Raw genomic sequence first — 9689 nt, forward strand, 5'->3', positions numbered from 1 at the left:
CTCCTAAGTACCATCAAGCTCCATTTTGATCATCAATTAAAGGCTTGAAATGTGAAAGTTTTTGATGGTGTTCTTGGCTAAAAGATGATAGTTGAGAGGTTTTCTTATGTGTGTGTAAAGTGAGGTGAAAAATGAATGAAAGTGCTTAGTAAATCTTGGTAACTAAGTGTTATAATCTTTCACCATCTGTTACCACTTGGTCCACTTAAAAAACACTAGCAAATATCTAAGATATTTGTGGAAACAACTTGGGGGGTGGGTCCCATGGTTGCAACTTGTTTTCTTTGTTAAAATGTGTTAGTTTTCTTTAGGTGATTGTTAGTAAAGCATAGACGGTTAAGTGTTTAAGTGTTTTAAATGTGTTAAGTGACCATTACTAGTCCAATATGACCCAAATAACATTAGATGGTCACTAAAAAAATATTTGATGTTGTTCGGATAATCGTTTCGCTTTGTTTCCGTTAGTCGTTATTCGAACGCTAAGCTTGTGTAACTTGTGTGAATTGATGTAGTTATTGGTTCGGATGATACCCGAAGGTATCCTCAAATGAATTCTATGTTAAACATCACTTTTATATTTAAAAAAAGATTAAAAGGCTGATTTCTGCAGAATTTCTGCGGAAAAGTGTTGAAATTGTCGCTTTTAGTGCTTTTCGGGCAGTTTATAGTGTTATCGGACTTCGGGAAAGTTTTAAACCAAAACCTTGCATTCCTAGTTAGGCTTTAATGTATGTTAGATGTTGGACTTTCGTCTGAGTCCTAAAGATGTCATTTAGATGGTTTCTGCGGATCCTGCGTTTTTGTCAAAATACTAGTTTACTAGGTGCTACACTAGTTGTTTCGATGCATTGTTTAAACTGTTTCATATGTATTTAATAAAAATGAATCATGTGTATCATAAGTAAGTATTCCATGAGTATTCTAAGTGTATGTCATGAAATAAGCAGTTCAGATGTTCAAAACACATAAATGTATAGCTAAAAATGAGTAATTTAGATGTACGAAAGTTATCGGAAAGTGGCAGTTGTAACAAGATACACACGGTATCGAACGATACGCGTTCAAAACCACTAAATAGTGTTTAGGCGTTTAATTTAAAATTTCCACTCAGATATGATTAAAAATAACATTTTAATCATATTGGAATATTTCTTGGATTTTAACATTAACCAGATTGTCACCGACATTCGTTTCGCATTTTTGTTCATTAAGCGATAAGCTTTATCTTATGTTTACCAACATAACTCTATATAAAAAAACTAGCTTATTCCCCGTGTATTACACGGGCTTGTTTTAGACCAGGAGATCAATCTTTCCATCAAATCATTCATAAGTACATAATGCTTTAACCATATTTCATTAATCAACACAAATACGAAATGTCATATGTTGAATATATTAAACTTGCTAACAAAATTACAATGATAAACATAAATGGATAATTTACACGGGTTTGTTTTAGCCCATAAGATGCAACCCCAAATGCATAAACATCTACCTTTGAAGAAACTTTCCAGTACTGTACATACCTGCATACATTCATTAGAGAACTTGATCAATAACTCTAATCTCCTCATGGGGAAAATGGTGATATAGACCTCCAATATTGATTTAAAAAATAAGTAACAGGTAATGAGGTGATTTTGAAAAAAAAAATGAAACATGTGGGAATGGGTAAATTTTAGTATGGGTTGAAACGGGCTGGGTTGACTTGCAATCCACCACTTTGTCCAATCTTTTAGACTCGTTATACACACATAATATGTTGAAGATCGACCCATTCTATCTTTAGTTATATATTTGGTTGAACATCACCCAAATAGCCCCATTGATATGCAAATCAGTGGAATTCGCCAACACTATTTTTTTTTGAAAAGCAATTCACCAGCACTAATGGACCCCTTCATAATAGGTCTGATTTATAAACCAAGATACAACTATTAGCGACAGAGCCATTTTGGTTTTAAATAAAAAAACTAACTTAAAAAATATAAATATAAAAATTAAATGACATTAGCCAGCCTACCCATTTCCACCCCTAACTATATTTATACAAATTACAAAGAAACATTATTACCTTCCCAAGCATCATAAAACTCAGCAAATGGAGTGTCGGTATATAAAGACCGCTCTACTGTATGACTACTTTTCCCATCATGTGTATGACTCTTCTTTTTCTTCGACCATTAATTCCTTCGTTGTTTCAGCAACGGCAGCCACTGGGGTGCAGTGCCACCACCAGCTGCATCACCAACTGCAATACCCCCGCCACCAGCTGCCACTAAGATAAAACCATTAAACTTTAAAGGATTCTCAACAACAATAGCACAACCGGATCCATTAATAGCAAATACACAGCTACTTAAACCAGCACGATGACCCCAATTAACTACATTTAAAATGTCTCTGGATTAAAAAAAAAACAAATTGAAAACAATTTTTCATACCCAAAAGAATAAAGAGCAACACATGGACCCGCTCCAATCCGACTTAAAAAGTGACTCGTGTTAACCCAAACATGTTTGACCCATTACCTAGCCCAATCAACCTACATGTCTTGCCACCTTTAAAGGATATATACTTTGTGAGAGAAGGCATACGACATGGCACGTTCATGCTTGTTGGTAGCTTCCTCTCTTTGTTGTATCTTAAAAACAATGACACCCATTCACTGAGTTCCATTGCACCATTGAAAACCAAAATAAAGTTAGTCTTGCCAAGGTATGTATTCAAATAAAGTTTATCAAAGAGCCAAAAAGGGAAACTGGTACAACAGTACAACACATTTTGACCCATTTGTTTAGCTTTTTTATTTACAGTATTTAATAAACATTTAAACATTTCAGCAAACCTTGCTCTTGTTTGACCTTTCTTCGTCAACCATTTTAGGAATTCTTGCAGTCTCAAGAGGGTCTGTAAAAGAAATAAAAGTAAAAAATTCAGATACAAAGTAGCATAAGTTGAAAGCCAAAATAAGGTCTGAAGGATTTGGTCCTTTGAGGAATTCACTTCCAACTGGTTTAACTTGAAAGTGACTGGTTCACAACAAAGTCAAGCACAAGTACTTACTATTCTGCATTATACATCTAGACTGAGTCTTACCAAACCATGTATACCTTCATTCGACCATTTTAATTATCATCAAAACACCACTCAATAATGTCACTCAAAGTTCCATCCGAAATTTGATTTCTTCTAACGATGTAAACAATCTCATCTTTAACACAGTATTAAACAATCAAACACATGTTTACAAAAAAAGGTATAATCAAACAAAATAAATTCAATTAAAAAGAGATATTATCAAACATATTAAAAAAATCAAACATATGTTTACAAAAATACCTCATGTAATCTAACAACATTTGGATGCTTCAAGATCTTTAATATAGCAATCTCCCTCTTTATCTGCATCAAGACACAAACTTTATCACAAACCCAATCCCCAAAACCCCTAAAATCACAATATTAACATCACCCACATGCAATCAAGCAACTTTACAACACACCCAGATGAAAACATGAAACTCATTTAAGATAAAGATCAAAACTTTATCACAAACCCAATCCCCAAAACCCCTAAAAATCAATTTTGAACATCACCCACATGCAATCAAGTAACTTTACAACACACCCAGATGAAAACTTGAAACTCATTGAAGATAAAGATCAAAACTTTATCACAAACCCAATTCCCAAAACCCATAAAACTCAATTTTAACATAACCCACATGCAATCAAGCAACTTTACAACACACCCAGATGAAAAAGACCAAATTTTTATAAAAAAAAAAACCTGATTTGAGAAATTAAGGTTCTTGATCCGGGTTTTTTCGAGGATCTTGACGGCAAACGGGTGTCCGGTTTGGATGTCTTTAACGTACTTAACTTTGCCGAAATTGCCTTCACCGAGTGTTCTTCCGATCTCGTATTTACCCAATTGCAGTAGTGAAAGAAGTGTGATTTGAATTTCAAAAACTTAAGGGTTATAAGTTTCATCTGATTTTGAAAGGCTAAATGGCGTGAAGGAGAAGTTGGATTTTCAATGGAGAAAGAAGCGTGTTCAAGAAGAAGGAGCTTGTGTTATTGGGGGAGAAGGGTTGGCGCAATTAAATGTAGGCATTGGTATTAATTAAAAGTAATTACAATTTTAATTTTAAATATAAAATCCTTTTATTGGTTAACTTATGTATGTATGTGTGCATGTATGTGGTCATGTATGTGTTTTAGAAAAAAGATGACATCATTTTTTAAAGAATTGACATCACCCTTTTTAAAATACATGCATATGATTGGGGGAGGGTTGCCTTATGACATCAGCCTTAATCCCCATTTATTAGATAAGATAGATTAGACCTGCTAAAATACCAATGACATTAATTATCATCAAATTAATCCAAATAACGTTTTTATTCACATAAACACGTGTTACACTAGTACGATATGGACTCTAAAATAGTCGGGTGTCACAAGGGTCACTAGTACAATACACATTATAGTTGTGCAATATATGTATTTAACTAATAACCGGGTGCAATGTATCGCATTTTATTCGCATTTGAAGGCGAATACCACATGGGGGTTTCTGGACCCCTCTTTACTTTATGGTTTTGGGGCGGTGCGCAAACTTATTATAATTTTCAAAGCAAAGTAATATGTTTTCTTTTAAACATGATATATATGACAAAGTTTGCTAAAGTATAGTATACATTTGAAAAGTGCTAAAGTGTTAGAGTAGTAAAGTGTTATAGGATGCATGATGCATTGTACATGCAGTGACCAACAGAACTATATTACAGGCGGTGACTTACGAGGCCCTATATAGTGGCAATGCATTTGTTGCTTGTCGGTAGTTGTACAACTACATATAGTATAGATTGCATGCATAGTTCATGGTAATGTGTTAATGATTATTATCGAATGCTATGATTGTCATGTATAGTAAGTTATAAGATATGCTTTAAATGCTTTGTGTGTTTAATACGTGTTAAAGATTATTCTTACTTGTAAGACTTCTAAAAATTCTGTCCTGTATAAATGAAAGTTACTTTAGAATTATTTGCCGAAGTATAAATCCAACCGCTAAGACTCTTGGATTTGGGGCGTTTCAACCACTTTATGAGAAAAGTAACTGTTGAACTTTCTTGGCTCACTCGTTTACTTAATGAATTGTCAGTTCCCTCGGTGATTCCTATTCGTCTTAAATGAGTTAGTCAAGTTTCCATTTACATAGCAAAGAATCCCATATATCATGAAAGAACTAAAGATTGAGAGTTGGATTGTTAGTTTGTACGTGAGAAGTAGAGAAAGGTTTGATTCAATTATCCCATGGTCAGAAGCATTCTTTTTCACTTTCCAAGTTGGGGATTTTATATCCTCTGACTTAGGGGTGTTGGAGCATGTTAGTTCAGGTGTGATTGGTTAGTCCAAATGTGCTAAAATAGGGATAAAGCTTGCTATAGATCCAGATAAAGAACTCATGATCCAAAATTGATGATCCAAAAATTGATGATCCAAATGAAGAACTCATGATTTGTACAACTCATGATTCAGACAACCGATGATGTGAACAAAGAACTAATGTTACAGACAAAGAACTGCATACTTGGACGTATATGATACCGATGGATCAACTTTGTTAGTTAAAGCTAGTTATTTTGTTTTTATGTTTAGTTGGTATTTAAAAGCACACCTTGTAATTTCTTTTTTCTATTGGTTAAATGAGAATTTTGAAAAATTCCCCACTTTGTGTTTTTGAAAATCTGTAATGGACTATTTCTCTTAATCCATATTTAATCTGTAACATCCGACCTCTTGTACCACCAATATTATTCACTTTGCCTCCGATGAGTTGCCTATCCAGGAACACACATGTTTGTTTTTTGTTGCCACGATGGAGATCTCACAAGAGGTCACGCATCCTAATACTGGTTTCACCTGAGCACGTTTAACTGTTAAGTTTTCATCTGCTCCACAAACAATGCACCCAAAATGCGTTTATGATTTTAAAGGGCATATCATTTTTATGAACAAAGTATGTTTCTTACCCACAATTGATGTAAGATTTGCTTAGGGTATTACAAAGGATTATATTAATCTTCTCTGAATTGTTACATACAAACCTTTCTTTAGTTTATCAAATCGGGTGTACGATGCTTATTGTATCCGGAAAAATTCTAATCATTATTTTCTTGTTTTCTTTATCGTTAGTAATAGAGTAATACAGTGGCGGCACTAGAAGAAATATCCAGAGGTATCCCAATTTTTTTTATTGTACCTTTATAGAACAGACAATTTTTTTACATACATTATGGGGCGGGGCCGATCCTGAAAATTCAAGTGCTCTGGGCGAGACAAAAAAAGGCCCTTAGGCTTTACCGAATTAAATCTTATAAACTAGTTTAACAACAAAAATAAACTCTTAAAACCTAGCAAATAACAAATATACAAAATTACAAACTACTTACTAGTTACTACTAAACGTCTAAACTAGAATTCTATAACATCATCATACAATACATAATACATTCATACAATCATACAAGAAGTCAAGAAATCAAACTATCAAAAATCAATTAGACATATATTGAACATTCAGATATCGAACGTTCAAAAAATCAAATACACAGATATCAAAAATCAGTTTTAGAGGACAATAAAACTCACAAACTGCGTCTGCGTGCGACGATTGTGCGAAGATCCGTTCGGCTGTTCCAATCCACTGTGCGTGCGAATGTGCGATTGTTTGGCAGTTCAGGTTTAGGCGTTCAGTTTTTGTGCGTGTGACGTTTGGGAATCAAGATCCCTTCTTCGTCAATCTGCGTCTGCGACCTCCTGGCCTCCTGCAACGTGTGGTTTTCATGCCCTTAATCAATGGGTAATTGAATTAAACTGGGCTTTATTATAATTTAGGCTTAATGATTATGAAACTAATTATTTAGGCTAACTACTAATTTCAAGTTTCATATTTTTAGGGGGTATCCTCGTATATCTTTAGGGGTATTCTAATATATAAAACCGAATTCACTAACTTTTTAATATTTTTTCTTGGATAATAAAATTATATTACAATTGAAATAGATAGAAATGTACTTGGAAATACCAAAAATATTTTTTTTCGACAAACTAGTGGGTATATCCCATACTTGACAGTTGATAAGTAACTAAATACCTGTTAAATATTTACAATCGAATATCGGAATTGTTAAATAGTGTATAAAACTCGTCCCATTTCATTTTACTTTTGATTTTGTTTTTTACCCAAAAATGAACATTCAGACATCAGCATTAAATACTGTTTGTTGGGCTTAGTGGCCCAACCCAAAAAGTGTGATATCCATAGTTACCCAATCAACCTATTTTCAACATATACAATTCCTCTAGCTAAAAATTAGGATTTTACCCTCGGGAAGATAGTTAACCAATCAACCTATTTTCAACATATACAATTCCCCTAGCTAAAAATTAGGATTTTATCTTCGGGAAAAAAATTGATTTTTCCCTCAAGTAAAAATAAAAATATGACTTTGCTTCTAGCTAAAAATCGTGTCAAAGAGCTCTCTAACACTATTTTTTTACTTTTTATTTCTATCAAAACTATAGTACTGCTTTTTTAATTGGTTGAGAATTGTTCGGTGCCGGTACCTAATTTCGATGATTTTCTAGATCGGTACTTTCGTTGCCGTAATCGGTACCGAGCTCATCCATATTTTAACGTGTTAGCACCGTAATAACTGAACTAAACTGAAAACAACTGAATTTCCAACGTGTAGGATGTGTGGGTCCTATTATTATATATTAGGTTATTTAAAATCGCTTTTTTTATGACAGAGTGACTATCCTTTTCACGACATTTTTATTTATGTTTTGATATTCGGTATCTGCTTGCCGTTACTGACACGCGTTTTGCAGTCATTGGGTCCCCGCCGCAACGCGCGGATTGAGTTTGATAGTCTTTTAGTTCGTTAAGTTTGTTACTGCTACCCAGTACCATTTACTCATCCCTGATCACAGGTACCGTACGAACAACAATGGTATCGTACAACTTTTTTTTTAGTTTCAGGGGTAGGGATGAGCTCGGTGCCAACTGATACCCGGTTACGGTATCGGTATATGAAGATAAAAACCGGTAGCGAACCGGTACCAGGAACGCCAAACGTCAGTACCGAACTGGTACTTAGGTTCTTTCGGTTCAGGAAATTCGGTACCGGTACCCATTACTATTTGCTCATCTCTGACTACTGGTTTCTACCGAACAACATCATTACCATACAACTTTTTTAGTTGATTTTCTTTCGGTTATTTTTTATTGTTTTTTTCCACATTTTCTTTTTATTCTTGTCAGCGGTTCCGTGTGCAACACGCTCGTAGTGATTTCAAACACATATAAACACAGACTAAATAACAAAAGAAGTTCGCCGCAACGCGGCAACTTTTTTTTATAACTTGTTATTATTATATATAACCACAAAACTAGAGTATAAGAAGAATCAGTATCCGAACCCGACCGATTACAAAATTTAAAATTCAGAATATCTTGAGTACAAGTTTGGTTTCAAACTATTACCGACTAAAAACGAACCATATGTTTTAACTTTTATGACAAGCATAAATTCCAGAATAAGGTTTACTATTTTTTTTAAGAGGTGCATATCAGTTTTACTTCTCCATCTCGATGATAATAAAGTAAAAGGCTTTTAAAAAAACAATATTACAAGAGAAAAAGGTCCCAAAGGACATTCCGGTGATTAGTGAAGTATTTCGCAGTAGTTCAAAAAAAAGTAATTTATTTTACAAATAAAAAGTTTTCGAATCCTATAAATATAAAATACATGTATTTAGAGCTATAAACGAACCGAACGAACACGTACAAGAGCTTGTTCGTGTTCGCTCGTTAAGGAAAGAAACGTGTTTGGATATAATGTGTTCATGAACACTTGTCGATTTTCTGTTCGTGTTCGTTCATTAAGGAAAGAAACGTGTTCACGAATGGTTCACAAACACAAACGAACACAGATAAAATTGGCGAAGTTGATGGTGGTAGAGGTGGATGGTGAGAGGGAGCGGTGCTAGACCTTGAAGCCCTAATCGTTGAACAAAGGTTGATAGTATTTTTAGATGTGAATAATGAGAAAGAAAGTGGAGCGGTGCATAAAAAAAGTGGAACAAAGGTTGATGGTTTTTTCTATTTTATTTGTTTGGATAATGAGATAAATAAGCATTTAAAGAATATAAAAAGTTTAGATAAAAGTAATTCTAAAAAACCTTTAATGAACAACATAAACAAACGAACATGAACGAATGCTTACGAATACATTACCGAACGTTCACGAACGAGACATCTGTTCGTGTTCGCTCATTTAACTAATCGAACGGAATTTCTTGTTCATGTCCGTTCATTAATTAAATGAACAAACGTAAACAAACTTATCGGTTCACAAACTATTCGCTGAACATTCGATTCGTTTAGAACATTGATATATTTTTCCTAGATTATCTAGGAACTACAAAGAAAAAATGGAACTTAGAAATAAATAACTACATAAAGTACAAGACGTATTTAAATATTCTACACAATAATCTCCTCTCGTATCAACTTTTTGTTTGTGTAGTGTATAGAGTGTGGTCATAATTCTCAATGTCAGCATCATGTCATTCAACTCTTATCCATCATTCAAAATCATCATCCT

At 33.9% G+C, this 9689-nt stretch overlaps 1 long non-coding RNA gene across 3 annotated transcripts; it reads right to left on the reverse strand.

The window, feature by feature from the left end:
- Positions 1-1341: 1341 nt before the first annotated feature.
- On the reverse strand, positions 1342-4108 carry LOC110886041. 3 transcript variants are annotated; one of them, XR_002562571.2, is made up of 6 exons: positions 3797-4108; positions 3346-3408; positions 2852-2913; positions 2448-2671; positions 2078-2281; positions 1342-1529 (listed from the first exon to the last, which is right to left on the reverse strand). It is a non-coding gene; the product is annotated as an uncharacterized LOC110886041 (long non-coding RNA). The 3 variants fall into 3 exon arrangements; XR_002562570.2 differs by having other exon boundaries at positions 2078-2671; XR_004869665.1 differs by having other exon boundaries at positions 1342-1598; positions 2078-2671.
- Between the last annotated feature and the right edge of the window lie 5581 nt (positions 4109-9689).

Source organism: Helianthus annuus, chromosome 10 (assembly GCF_002127325.2).
Source record: "Helianthus annuus cultivar XRQ/B chromosome 10, HanXRQr2.0-SUNRISE, whole genome shotgun sequence".
Classification (NCBI taxonomy): Eukaryota; Viridiplantae; Streptophyta; class Magnoliopsida; order Asterales; family Asteraceae; genus Helianthus; species Helianthus annuus.